This window comes from Haliotis rufescens, unplaced genomic scaffold (genome assembly GCF_023055435.1).
Source record: "Haliotis rufescens isolate VD_foot unplaced genomic scaffold, xgHalRufe1.0.p SCAF_16, whole genome shotgun sequence".
NCBI classification, from domain to species: domain Eukaryota; kingdom Metazoa; phylum Mollusca; class Gastropoda; order Lepetellida; family Haliotidae; genus Haliotis; species Haliotis rufescens.
In genome coordinates, this window is record NW_025963846.1 from 20,056,996 (window position 1) to 20,072,725 (window position 15,730).

Consider the following 15,730-nt stretch of genomic DNA (forward strand, 5'->3'; position numbering starts at 1 on the left):
ACTACAAACTACAGTTTTTACACGTGCACATACCTTAGCTACATCATAGATAATATATATTTCATATTTTTTTGTTATCTATAAATACCCACATCTAAAATCAACCAACATCCCAGAAATACAATTTCACGTAGTTAAAATTATAAATCTACTCAATAGAATACAAATGGATCCCAGAACGATGCTTGATTTCAGGACCAGAACTTAGGCAATCTAGACTTGTCAAATCATTCTTTACTTGGAGTCCGTTTCAAATATATTCTCTAGGATCTGGGGACAGATAGAGTAACACATAGTCAATGAAAACATTTCTTTAAAATATATTTTTTTTATTCGGAAGAACCTTTCTCCTTCTGCTGTTATGGAATCAACTAAACTAGACTTGGTTAGTATGATCTAGACTTGCCTAGGAATTTAGTAAAACAGAATACCTAAAAAATATAAATTCCACAGTCATGGCGCAGGACCAGGCCTAGGAGACAGACTACCGCGTGAGTATTGCATTGAGAACTGACGGAATCCCGCTAGGGTCAGCCTGGGCCAAGTGTAATCGGATATGTTGCTAGGTCTCGAGTTTGAACTGTTGGCATAATAGAACAAGCTTGGGCACAGTGGTGCAATAAAGGGGTTAGTTTTCTTCCGGGATTGTTAATGTAGAGATTAAAGCATTATCAACGCACAATTTGTCTGTTTTAAAAAGAAAATGTGCTATTGTGATTTCATATTCATAATAATGCTATGCTGTACCAATACATGGATATTACTTGCTTGTACTCGAGGTACATTGATAACGTATGCTTGTAAAGGCTGGCATGGGACTCGGTGTAGCCGGTGTTGGTTTACTATCAACTATAATCGCCACGCCTATCGTACTTGACATGGAAATAGCCGCTGGAGTCTCTGGACTGGCAGGAATAGCGATAAAATTTATTTCTCGTAAGTTGCCAAAGAAAGCATTAAAACATGATAATATTCGGATACTCGCCGAATGAGTGAGTGAGTTGGGTTTAACGCCGCTTTTAAAAGTATTCCAGTTACATCACGGCGTGTCAGCTTAATGTGGGAGGAAAGCCCGAAGTGATGCAGGTCTCAGACGTTTAGCGCTTCGGTGAAACCCACGAGCACGGGTATGGTGCTGACAAACCTAGAAACATAATCGGGGCGAACCGGGATTCGAACCCACAATCATAGGTTTCTGGCGGGCCCAAGGGACGACTGGGCCACCCGTGCCCCCGATACTCGCCGAAGCAAAGTTGAACAGCATTGAGGATCATATTTCAACAGCACTGGCTGATTGTAAGATAATCGGGGAGGATTTTCGTTCAGTGTTGTCAGAACTCACCAAATACAACACAATAAAGCAGGAGATTCGATCTTAATATCGTAAGATCAGTGGTATTAGCGAAGACGAGAAAAAAAAGTACATAGAACACGGGACACAAGCGCGTCAATTATTCCGTGCCAAAACCAAAGAACTGGTTGGAGATTAAAAATAGATTGTATCCTATCATTGGATCGCACCGCATAACAAATCATACATTCATTTAAACGAATGCTTACATAAATATATAATAATGGAGAGTTACAAACCAACAAAGGAAGAACTCGAAAAAGCTATCGAAGCATTTATGCTCAGGGACAAAAGGTATATATTATATCAATGATGTCAGACCAACCAAACACGGTCATCAATTGTTTCTTTCCAATTACCAAGAAGAGTATATAGTCTGGTCTCCTAGTAAAATGAACGAAGAACTTAGTAAAAATGTTGAATATCACTTTGTTAAAAAATTATGGTATGCGTATGAGTAAAAATAATAGAGAATATTTTCATTACAATTTAGTTTAGTCTCATCATCGTTTTTGTGCTAAAAATTCCCTCTCTGGTATCATTGATTGACTCAAGGTAGTGGTGAGCTAGAGTCAATTTAACTTAATCTCATGACGATCGTTGAATCGCATCAGCGTTTACACATAAAAAATTCCCCCTGTAGTAGCAGTATAGGTATATAAATCTGGCTCCAGTGGGGTTGCGGCAGAATCACCATTACCTAAACTACTTTATGTGACGTTCCTTGTAAGAGCTGAACATTTAATATTGGAAAAAGGCTCAGGGTAGATGAAATGGAAATTTGCAATAACATATTGTGTGATGCATAAATTGGGAGCTTATTGCAATTGCAAATATCGTCTTTCTTTTTTGACAATAAATAACAACAAATTCAATCAAACGAGTCACAGCACGACTGTATGTGCTCATATTTCAACGCCATCATCACTGTTCGTGTGATGATTAACATCATTATTGACTTATCAACACTGACTATTGGGCAATCTTTTTGTTCCAAAGGGAAATAACTCTCCTTTTGAAATGATATAAGCGACGGTCCAAACTGTCACTTCCGGTCTGGTTCCCGGATCAATGCGCGCTGCGACAACTACACTCTCCAACCCAGAGTTCCATGCGGCCGGTGTCATTTATACCGGTACAGTTCCGCCCCTCTCGAAATAAATTCTCCCCCACCCTACGAAATAAAATCTCCCCCAGAATATTTCCTCCCCCGGTCGTTTTATAAATACTTGCCATGCAGTTCAATAGTTGCCAAACACTTCTGATAGAGACGATGTTGAGAATGTGGAGTGAAAAGGGCTTCACTTTGAGCACTGTGTTTTCTTTACTACCGCAATATGAGACAATAAAGTGGTATATAGGTGGATATATATATTAGTCGTTAGATATAAAGAATGTTTAGTAACTTAAGAAGGTCTAGGACAGTTATTAACACATGTCGTGTCAGCCCTATTACATTCGCGATTGTCCACTTCCAGAAAACATCCTGTGTTGGTTTAACATGAATTAGTAAATGTTAATTAGGGATGCCCATAACGTTAATTAATGAAAGACGAGTAGTCAAAACACTGTCATTTCCTGCCCAGGACATCACACCCCTACACGCTAAGGTCGGTGAGAAACATTCTCATAAAAAAACACACACACAGTCATGACTGTAGATTCCCGTCGTCTAGCTACAAATCCCTGTGATGTATTAAAGGTTGAAGAATTTTGAACTGAACTGTCCGAAAGTTTATATCTAAAATGTTGGAATTGGATACAGTGATAAAGTCTTATATCAATATGTAGACTCATAAATATTGGTTTTATGTTTCAACGGAGATATGATATTTTCTTATGAAATATCGCGTATTAGTGTAATTTGCATGCTTTATTCATTGTACCATTCTAAACCATGTGAATGTTGTAATATCAGTCAATCGGATGGGAAAACAGCCCAATCCTCGCTCTATAAAGGACCATGTCAATCATTTTGTAAGTTGAAATGACCCCTGATACTTTATGAATACTTTATAACAGTTTATTCATAAACTTAATGCTTCGTACTATAGGCCTGTGGCCTCTTCAGTGCTGAATAAAGATTGAAAATACATCAGTCAATCAAAGATGAAGGTAACTTTATACATCAGAGTTCTTTAGAATTAGTTCATGTTTTGTTCTTAGACTAACATTTCAACCATCGACTGTGTTTACATGTAGACTCAAACTGGTATATTAACAAAATGAATACAGACAACAACAACTGTATTAGAAACAACAAACTCTGTAGAGACTCTTGTCTCCCATCCTTTGTTTGGTATGATTATGTCTTATAATTATTTTAGGATGGAAGGTACAGTTACCAAATAAAATATTCTGAAATATCAATTCATTATGACCATATTTCATAATCTATTTTTTAAAGTAACCCTCCTTACATTAAAGATAACTATTTAAAGAATATAGTACTTAAAGACATTGCAACAAACCGAATAATCAGGGGGGAGACTTTATACTGAGGGGGGCGCGAAATATATCCGCCCGGGGGAGATTTTATTTCAGAACAGATTCGCCGGGGGAGAATCTGTACCGGTATAAAATCTCCGGGGGGAGAATTTGTACGGGGGAGAGTTTATACCGGGACACCGGCCTGTAACCATTTTATTCTGACTTAAGATATGATTTGTGGTTGAGAATTATAAAATGTGATCCTATATTTATTTCATTCTCTCCTGTGGACAAGACAGTGTTCTTAATGAATTGTAACACGTATATAAAACCTCTCGCCGCACTTATTTAAAACATGTTTGCACGTAGTTATTATGTCTAATGTGTACACAAACAACATGTGACACATGAATAAATACAATATTTTCGTCTTCTTCTTCTTCTTCTCTCTCTCTCTCTCTCTCTCTCTCTCTCTATCTCTCCAACCCTCTGCCTCTCTCCCCTTCTCCATCTCTGCCTCTCTCCCCCCTCACTCTCTCCTCAGCAAATGAGATTGTCTATTTAACAGTTGCAATAAGCGTTTAGATAACTTCCGTACTTTTACTACCATTACATACTCCACTGTACCTTACATACAGGTAAAAGAGATTGTCTATTTAACAGTTGCAATGAACTTTTAGATATCTTCCGTACTTTTACTGCCATGGAGAAAGTACAGTTTATTGATGTGTGTCTTCTAACCGACCAAACCTGCTTTTATGTACTAAAATATATGTTATGAACACTCAATGCCAGTTAGTCAAGTGTAACAGATGTTATATTTGGGATAACACTTTCTCATAAAAGAACAGACTCTAGTACTTTTGGGGGTTGAGTTCCGTCCGGGATTCGAACCCACACTGCCAGAGTAAGACACCTACCTTATCGCCAGCAAACAAATTCGGCGATCTGACCTACTCAGCCACCGAGGCTTCCACAAAAGTGAAAGTCCGACAACTGGCAGCCTAGATCACGTCTCTGACAAGTGTAGATTGGCACGGCTCCCATGGCCGAAAGCTATGAACACACAATGCCCTTCAGAAGGTGGTCAAATGTAACAGATGTCATATATGGGATAACTCTTACTTAATGTTTTTCGTATTTTTTTGCATCCTAAAATATGTGTTACTAACAAATAGTCTCGCATAATTCCGCGTGGAATGGCTCACTTACGTCTTCTGTAACATATTTGTGTATTATTTTTCTGATTAAACATAATTATTTTCACAAAAATATGAAAATGTATTGGGAAACATTCGAATCGGTTATGTGAATACAGCTCCATCACACATTATACATGATATTATTAATACATCAGTGACGGTTGAATGTAACAAATGAATTCTACATGCCAAGCTAGATGTGTATATATAATAGACATATTTGTAGTTTTTATCAATCAATTCATTTTCTTAATTGAAAATCTGCCATTATTTAATATGAAGTTTTGAATAGTATCTAATATTTGGATTTGATCTCCGTTTAGCACTGTTTGTAAAGAGAAACCAATGTTTGCAAAAGTGCATTTCATTTCGTAGACTATAGTAATTTGTACACACACAAAAATGAAAAGCGTCTTCGGTTTGATATCCACAGGAAAAATCATTATTATCCAAAATATGTTTATGATACTGATCTGCGTTATGATTTTGGTTTGGTTTGTTGTTTAACGCCGCACCCAGCAATATTCCAGCTATGTGACGGCGATGTGTAAATAGTCGCGTCTGGACCAGACAATCCAGTGATTAACACCATGAGCATCGATCCAATTGGGATCGATGACATGCATCAACCAAATCATCGAGCCTGACCACCCGATCCCGTTAGTCGCCTCTTACGACAAGCATAGTCGCCTTTTACGGCAAGCATGGGTTGCTGAAGACCTATTCTACCCCGGATCTTCACGGGTCTCTGACCACTGCAACCAAGCCAGAGGCGACTGTAAATAATTTGACATTACCTGTATCTATAATTTAAATCCCAATGTATACCATTATCTCCCCGTCCATGTAGCAAGTTCTTAAATTGTGTAAAGGTCTAGGCCCCGGTTAAGTTTTTTTGGTAACATATTCCAAAGTTGTGTTGTAGCCAGTATGAATGAATCTGCATAAGCTTTTGTTTTACACTTCGCAGTTTGAAGATTAACTTTATTCCGTAAGTCATAGTTTATGCTTTCCGAAACTGTATTAGGAATAAGCCTACAAAGACATTCGGATGAGAGATGATTATTCATTTTGTAAACTTTACTGATTTTGAATTGTTTCTCAGGTCTTTTGATGACTTACAATTTATTTCATTGTAAATTTTCTGATGACTCGCATCCGGGACAGCGCCAAATATGGTCCTAAGAGTATCTAAGTATTTTGGGTTTTTTCTCTCATTAAATTATCTTGTTTGTTAGTACAGTTATTCCAAATATGACAACAATAATAAAAAATTGATAAGATTTTCTACATATATTCTAAGGTTGTTCTGGATAACTTCTTAAGTAATTAACCATAGGACAACATCTTCTTGCAATATCATTTATGTGCATTTTCCATGAACAATTACTTTGTAATGTAATAGTAGGTGATATCTTTGATTTCTGTGCCATTTATATATAAATTAGGTTTGCTACTAGGGTTTCTTTTACGGGTAAATTGAATAGATTCAGATTTATCGGGACTAAATTTAACTTGCCATCTAGCATTATTGAGATTACAAGCAGCTATATCCGGATCACATACAAAGATGTGTCGTCAGCAAAAAGTCATTGATATAGATAATAAACAATAACGGTCCCAAGGGCGAGCCCTGTTTTACACCTGCCAAGACATGAACTGATATGAACTTTAGCCATTTATGACTACCTTTTGATATTGAATTTCTATTTAACTATCAAACCATCAAATGGACAGTAGTATATCCCTAACTTCATCATCCCTCAAAATTTCATTTACAAATAGATAATCAACTTTATCTAATTTTAATGGTGGGAGGTGCCTATCAGGAGTATATATACGGGATTGATCCATAAAGAAGTTAATGAGAATATTAGCATGGAGTGAGTGTGGTTTTACGCCGCTGTTAGAATATTCCAACAATATCACGGCGGGGGACACTAGAAAGAGACTGTAGGGGTGAATCCACCAACTTTTCGAGTCAGCGTGAAAAAGGATTTACAATTTGCATAATATAAATGCTGGATCGAACCCCTATGTATAACAGTATTAAACGACATTTGACTATCGCTAGAGCGTAGTGAGCCGCGTCCTCAACAGCCAAAGGAGATTTTGTCATCCATACATCAGAAAGGCACCCACCATGGCGTGTTTCAATAGTTTTAGAAGTATTTAAACAAAATGTAACTACGTTTTCTTCAACCTCTCAAGTTCCGTAATTCCTCGATTTAACTTAGACCTACATGCGATGTATGTGGAATATATTGTGAAGGACATAATTTCCAGGTGGAGCAATAATATTTATACACATATATTGGGCTTCTGATAGAGTTGTATATTCATCTCGTATTACTAAGAATCCTTCATGAACACAATATATTATGAACATGTTTAAATGAACAATTTATTGAACTGAATTCGTTTCCATAACGTATGGTATGAGAGCCGTATAACGGGAATTTGGATGTAACTGGTTTTAATACTGATGCGCGCAGCCAGACATGCGCTAGTATTGAATATCTCCTTGAAGGCGCCGATTGAAACTGGCCAGTTCCGTAACAGTTGAATATCGCGTTATATCGAGACCGCGTGACACAGTATTTCATTACGGAAACAAATACTTCAGATAAGTAAGTAACTGTTACGAGTACGGCCAACCCTACACTGTTGTGAATTGATTGTGACGTGTTCCATGACCAACATAATATATTAATTTATGGCTTAATATGTACGTTTACACACACACACACACACACACACACACACACACACACACGCGCGCGCGCGCGCGTACACACACAGAGAAACACACATTAGTGATTTCATCTCATTGTGACGTCGTGGTAACAATGACGTCACAATGTTCTGAAAGCATTGTGATGCAATTTCATTGCAACGATATCTACAGTGTATCACCTGGCAAATCCACATCGCCATATGCATTCCTCCATGCCAGATCTCCACCCCCTCCCCCACGCCACACCCTTTCCGCTTTACCTCCACCCCACCTATACACACGTTCAAAGCATCCTTGTTCACATCAAAGTGTTTCTCTAAGCGAACTCCGCAATTTACCCCCACCCCACCTTTACACACGTACCACGCATCCTTGTTCACATTAAAGTGTTTCTCTAAGCGAACTCCGCAATTGAAATTATAATGGATTCATATTATTTCAAAACTTCAAACGAGAAACTGATTTATTACTTTGTTTGCGTCTGCATGTATTATGTAATACTCACGCCGCCCTGGACGAGCGTATGGGTCTCGCTATCAGTCCCGCCTTCCAAACAACACTGACATAGTGAGAGGAGGAAACTAAAATCCGCTTTTAAGGCGTGCTCTTGTCTCAACTTATTGCAACAATATTGCACAATGTCCCAGCTTTGAGGTCAGACTACACTCGTGGTCATGTAATGGTATTTGTAATAAGCCACTTGATAAAGTAGCTCTCACACTTTGCCGAGGTGGTTGCCGATCTCTCCCGAGCCTAAGTCGGTTACGACTCGGGAAGAGACTTCATATATACGAGTACTATACGAGTGTGTTACGAGCCCCATAGGAGTCCAATTGGAGTCTATTAAGAGTTGCATACGAGCACAACGATCTCGATACGAGCTGTACGAGTTTGGTACGACTTTGGTACGAGGTGGCTACGAGCTGCTAAATAATTCGGCGGGAATTTGTCACATGATTTAACATGGAGGCTCGTTTAGCTCGTATTAGACTCGGTCAACTCGGCAATACATTTTGCAGACGATCCTCATACACACGAGGGTTGGGTTTCCAGTACAGCCATTCCAAGAAGGTTGCGTCCCTTAGTCACGCCAGAAACCAATGATCGTGGGTTCGAATCCCTGTTCGCCCCGATAGTATGTTGCTAGGTTTGTCGGCACCATACCCGTGTTCGGTTTTTTTTCACCGAAGTGGTAAACGTCTGAGACCTGTATAGCCAGATGGTGGTGCTAACTCTGAATGAGTTAGCCATAGAAGTACCAACCTCTTCATACCTCCTAGCCTTCTTAATATATATACCTTTGTCATCCATGATCACCATCACTTCATGTTGTGTTCATCATTTGCTGTCCTTGTCTGCAGTTGAATGTCAGCGAAGTACATCAACCTGGATACCCTCAGTTTACAGCCGCTGTGATTTCTCCAGCCTCACCTGGACTTCCCCTATCTATTTCAGAGATGTCCACCACTTCATGTCACTGTGGCTCGATATAGCATACCACGCCCGTCTACAACTGCATCACGTCCGGCTTTCCTCCCACGTGCAACAAGCTGACACGCCGTGGTATAACTGGAATACTGTTCAAAGCGGTGTGAACCTAACTCACTCACTCATTGGAAACGAGGAAAATGTTTGTTCACATAGACGTTTTTAAAAATATCATTATTTGTATAAAGTGGAGTCGCGATTCTTGGCATGGTCATAACAAAGATAACGGCAACATGCTACGACCATACAGGCGGTGTAACAGTGAACCAGTTTTGAATGGACGTGTACAATCTGTCAGACATCTGGGCCACCGTTGAGTGGTGTCGAAGTTCATGCGCAGTAACCTCCCCTTAGCAACTGAGCAACAAGCTCCTTCCCAGCGCGTGACACCTTCGTTACACTCTCGGTAACATCGCTGCCACCAGTGTGGGCGCGGCTTTTACAAGAATCTTGAAATTTGCCATCTAACCCCAAATGTAGTAACGTTTATACTTTTGTTTATGTCTTTGGGAATGCCATCATATTTCATTTTGAAAAGGTTTACGACTGACCATGTTTTCCAGATGAATTTACTTTGTTGTTTAAATACATCAGATTGGTTCGAGATTGCAGACTAACGGAAAATTAACCAACTTCTCCTTACATTCTTACTATATCAATAACACGATAGTTTTAATGAAACATAAATTCAAATTGACATACAAAGAAAGTAATTTAGAAGCGATAAGTGTATTCGGCGTCACGACAGTCGTCACTTGTTTGTAAAAATAACGGTCATTCGGTTGCGAGTTCAACTCCAAGCATGGTTGTGGCCACCTATCACAGTGGGGAGTTTTGACTGGTGGCAGCGATAGTATAGAGAGCTCCGCGAACGGGCTATCGCTGTGAGGAGCTTGATTGAGCAAGACAGCTGCAGAAGTCCCCAGGACCCTACATCATGTCCAAGTTCTGAACTGAACTGAATTGAAGTAATACATTGTGATACAAGATGAAGCCGACTCCTTACTTGACTGAATCTTCTATTCAGATCTTCTTCACAAACATTTTAACATAAAGAAAAAACTTGTTCTAATTCATTGGACAGTACTGCAGAGCTTGTATCAATTTTATATATTATGCTAAACAACCCCACCTATCTTTTACTTTTTTTAAATGTATAAAAGGAGGCTTGTAAATAGTATTAATTATCATCCAACTTTATCTACATTCAAAGTTCAAACGTGTTTTAATCGTAAAGATGCGTCCTATGAACCAGGTGAACATTACACTCAAATCTACATGTCGCTATTTTAGCCATGAACGTGTAATGCGAGACCTCTCGAAGTTCTCTACACATGTGCAAATATCAGGTATACCTCCTATCAAATGACCTAAATGATAGAGTTTTCTTGTCATTATCTTGTAAGTGGGGATTTTAAGAACTTTGAGGCTGTTTGTTAGCAGTTCTAAAAGTATTTTTTATTGACATTTGTCATTCCTTGTTCGAGTTTCAGTAATGACAATCCAGTTTGGGTAGACGGTGTTGGCCCAATGTAATATCGCAACGGTTGGTTGTCATAATTATCTCAGAGACATGATTTTTATGACCTATTTTCTGAATCGTTCTTGTAAGATAAAATATACTTCTGTTGACGTAACATATCTAATTTATGACCATTTCAATTTCAATCATTGTTTTCACGTAACCACAACATTCCAAATTCCCTTTTCTCCTGATCAATTTTGTGTGGGTTATCACTATTTTCCTCCAATTCCTTCACGTGCAGTGTCAATAGCAGGGTGTTCTTAATTTTACAACTTCTTGGGTGCATCTGTTGATGTGATGTGATGATTTACAAGCACATTCACCCTGTAAATCCCGCACTCCTAAATGTTGACGTAAGTTGGCGTTGTTTTAAGGGTTTAATATGTCGCCTGCTGCCTCTGCAATTGATTTTCCCTCTTTGGGACTCATGTGTGATCGGAGTATATATGTAGGGAGTTCTAGAATTGAAAATAAATCTGTTTCCTATTGATAAGATTTCTATTATCTTACTGATAAGATTTCATTTGTAAAAATTCTTAGGCTGCTCTGTTTATATACGTTCTAGTTTGTTTGTTGTTTAACGCCGCACTCAGCAGTATTCCAGCTATATGACGGCGGTGTGTCAATAATCGAGCCTGGACCAGACAATCCAGTGATTGGCATCTTGGGCATCGATCCACGCAATTGGGATCGATGACATGCATCAACCAAGTCAGCGAGCCTGACCATCCGATCCCGTTTGTCGCCTTTTACGCCAAGCATATAGTCGCCTTTTAGGCCAAGCATGGGTTGCTGAAGACCAATTCTACCCCGTATCTTCACGGGTCTTATATACGTTCTAGTAGCTGGCCATGTTTCAGAAAGTGTAGGCCTTCGATAGAGCTTAAGGAATTCCACGACCAATAGCAGATAACTGCAATTCTTGTATTAACCGAGCCCGCGCTTGGGCATGGTGTGATATTCTGGTAGCAAGTGAGCAATGGATTCAAGAAGGACATACCTTGTCATAGGGCTTCTTGTGACCGAGACGTGAGATGGCAGCTTCAACTTTCCTTTTATTTGAGTGTGAGTGTGGCTTTCAGTGGATTTTGGGTTGAATTTTGTATAGCCATCTGCCAATCTTACTTGCTTCCATTGACACAGTTTACCCATACATGTTGACTGTGTCAGGGGTGACGCTGGCAGGGGTCGCCTTTCTATTGCATATTAATTGATTGGATCACCTGAAACCTCACCTCACGGCCAAATGAGACAATGACTGACAAACTAAGTACCGTTACATGAAACTAATTAACGCCCTTTGATGTTGAATGCCAGGTGATGAATTGCAAAACAAACATGTCAAACGTGGTTGCTGTTCGTGGTAACTTCTCCTAATGCCTGCAGTGTTATCGAAACATCTTTATGGCTCAGGGCACACAACAGCAAAACACCCACTACCGTAAAGAACTTATCAAAGCAATGCCATTGTCAACAAACAAGGAATATTTTCATGTCATTTAAACAATATTTATTTCCAAAAAAGGGAATGGGATTGATGAACAGTTAAACCTATTTAAACACCTCTCCCTACAAAGGACAATTCATAAGAATATTTTTTTATGTAATTTATTTAATATTGTATCTCAATTATGACTTTTACCTATGTTACTATCATGATTTTATACACTGTAAACGCAAAGTGTGACACATTGATAAAAAAAAAAATTCTTCACGTTCTCTATACGTGTGGTTTATTGTATATATATATATATATATATATATATATATATATATACATTTACGTAATACAAAGATGGTAATAAATATTTGACACTTCTCACAATATATAAATAATCTTACAATGTGAACATGAAATACATTTTTAAAACTTAAAAGTATTTATATTAGCATAGTAAAATTCTTAAAATGCTCTATCATCACGGACACTGATAAATGTTAGACACTGTTCTAAAATAAAATAAAGATTTAGAAATGTCTGTGAGTAAGAGATACTTTCAAAACATAGTGAATCTTTAAAAAAGGCATAGTAGATGTTCTTTGAGTCTTATGTAGCGGTCATTAGGCTACATAACCTTTCGTTTTCCATATTTATATACTAGTATTTTGTTAAGGTGCAGTTATTCTAGTTAAGTCACAAATTCTTAAAATTTCATTTCGAAATTTGTTGTTTCAAATATATAAACAACATGTTTCAAAGCAACCCTCAGGTTTGTATACAGAGTAAAGTAATAATAACATGCAAAATACTTTGGACTAGTCCACAATTAATGTTAGGAATCGTTTTTCATAGAATAGGCAAAGTGCACGAAAACAGCTTTATTGTCGGCGATCGCCACTCCAGGCGAAATGCACTGTAGTCGAATAGAGATGAAGCCATGTCCGTTAAGCTTGTCAAAATAGGTCAAATCGTAAGTACAAAACAAATAACGGTTGCACGTTTATCTCTGTGGCCCCCTCTCTACTGTCTCTACTATCATTCTAACAACCGATATATCACTCACCGCTATCTCCTCTATCTAAATCTAGTTTCTGAACTCATTTTGCAGATAAAAACAGTTGTAAAATTATAGTTATAACATTATAATAAAAAGGAGCCCAGAGACTCTTCATTTTCATTGCTGTAATCTAGACTTGCCAAATATTATAGACTTGTATGGGCTGTACTGGATATATTTGTTTCCGGGTCTGTATGAGACAACTCCTCTGGAGCCACTCCCCACAATAGAACATCACTGCCAACAGTCTTTGAAGTAATATCACTTACTTACTTACTTACTTTGGAGATTTAACGTGCGCTTTCCGACTGATGCGTATTTCACAGACCCACCTTATGTTTATACCATAGGATCATCTTGCTTAATTATTGTATGTACACATTATCATTTTGCCCGCTCGAGAACAATGTCGGTGACGTAATCGGCGATGACTCAAGGTGTCTCTAATTGCAACCCCTCCTTCCGTATCTCATATATCTATGAGACAAGCGACTGTAATTGTGTACAGTTCATAGTTAATTTTAAGCTCATTGAACGCCGACAGTAAGTCTATACATTTGTGTTTATTCAGCTTTTAACTACCGTAAAGAAACGCGTAACGCCAATTCCGTGTAACTACACAGGGTGTTTAATTGAAAGATACTTAATTGACAAACATGAAGAGGATATTAATTAAGTATTGAAAGAAGTAGCGTGTTCGCTTCTGACATAATGTAGTTACATAAATAATACAAAAAAATAGCCGAATCGGAATAATACACGTTAAAAACAGAAATTTTAATTATCAATAATAAAATCTAAAATGCAAATAGACATAATACCCCACACGCATACAATGACATATTACACAAAATGATTGATTTAAACATTTATTAAGGATTTGATAAAGGATTTGGTCTATATATCTTTAATCCATTAGTCATCGGGTCGGCAAACAAGCCTTACTTATAACTTATATTTATGCCTCCCTGCTATTTAAATACATTCATCTGGTCAAGGTGTGATTATTTTCAGACCGCCTTCATATAGCTGGAATACTGATGGTGAATTTGGGAGATTTCTAAAAAGAATAATCAAAAAGAAGAGAATGCTTTCGTTTTGGCGCAAACATATAAGTAATAATCGACCTATTATAAAAAAACTTTCAACGCTAATATTGAAATACATAAATTCTATAACTAATACTAATATCAATAGAAACGACTCTTCATTAAGAGCTTATGAAACAGGTGTAGTCTTTCTGTAGTTAATCAACCGGATTCTGTAAGTCACGGATGGTTAGTCTAAAAAAAATATTTTTCTTAAAAATGGAATACCGATTTAACTACAAGCTCCACAGTTTGCAATTATAGAATTTACTAAACTAATTTCAGATTTGAACAATATCTTCTCTTATCATCAGGAATCGTTACTCCAATTTTAAAATTCAGAACCATAAATAACAATTTGCCGACTGAGACTGGCCGCTAGGAGGGCATTGCACGTGAATATCGCACATGTAAGTTTTGCACCTCCCTAGCCATAGCCGACGAGTTGCATTACCTCCTTAGAAGTGAATATTTTGATCAGCAAAGAAAAACATTAATTGATAAAAGATATCAAAACTGGTCACACAATATTTCCTTTAAGCATTTGATGTCAAATATGAGAACTTACAATCTTAAAAATCTATATAAATTTGTAAAAATAATACTCTCTGTATTAAAGTAAACCACTGTTGCCATTTGATCACATTGTATTTTTGTATATATGTATGTTCTTATGTTGCTGATATACCACCGGATGGTGGTTTGATTTAACACAGAAATTGAAATTTTCATATATGTGATAAAAATCAATTTCTATTGAACGAAATTTAAGAAATGTTCATTGTGATAAAAATCAATTTCTATTGAATGAAATTTAATGAACCAATCCCAGTTGAGACATTAGAACTTGTGATAGCATGGAAGAAAATAATGAGACATTTTAGTATTGCGAGCCGTAACAGGATATATTATGGTCCATTTCGGACTAGAAATAGTGTTTTTTTGTGTAGTGAACCACCTGCATGACTACCCATGTAACCTAGTATGTGATAAATTTGCTTTGGTTAGATAGGAAACGTCAGTGATGTTATAAATTGTTAGAAAAGCATTCAAACTGCTGTTTCCAAGGAAACGCTAACAGCTGGTGTGAACACCAGATCGAGTCAGAATTGACCCTCAAGGGATATGGACTGCGGTAACAGATCCACGAAACAAGCCTCAGGTGTAACAATACTGACGGTTGTCAGTGTCCAGACTCACCCATCACCCACTGTGTAACGTAATATATTAATGCGCACTTCCAGGAACATCTGTGATGTTTAGATACCGTTCGTGAGAAATGAGAAATACATTTTTCGACAAGATAATTTAAAAATGACATTGGCTAAATCGGTTCACGTTTGTGTGTTTGGGGATGGTACATGTGTTGTATGAGGAATAATAGCTAAACCACTATTGTTTATGCCTGATA

The 15,730-nt window shown here is 37.7% G+C and overlaps 1 protein-coding gene across 7 annotated transcripts in view; it reads right to left on the reverse strand.

The window, feature by feature from the left end:
• LOC124121880 (beta-1,2-xylosyltransferase RCN11-like) overlaps positions 1-15,730 on the reverse strand; it is a 138,880-nt gene that overhangs the window by 9,224 nt on the left and 113,926 nt on the right. The window contains exon 1 of one of the 7 annotated variants that reach the window (XM_046484989.2): positions 9,019-9,461. The exons of 5 other annotated variants lie outside the window; for them this stretch is intronic. The gene's annotated coding sequence lies outside the window, so the exon portion shown is untranslated. Of the gene's footprint in view, positions 1-8,225; positions 8,388-9,018; positions 9,462-15,730 lie in introns of those variants that run through there. One more of the 7 variants, XM_046484996.2, reaches the window with a different exon arrangement.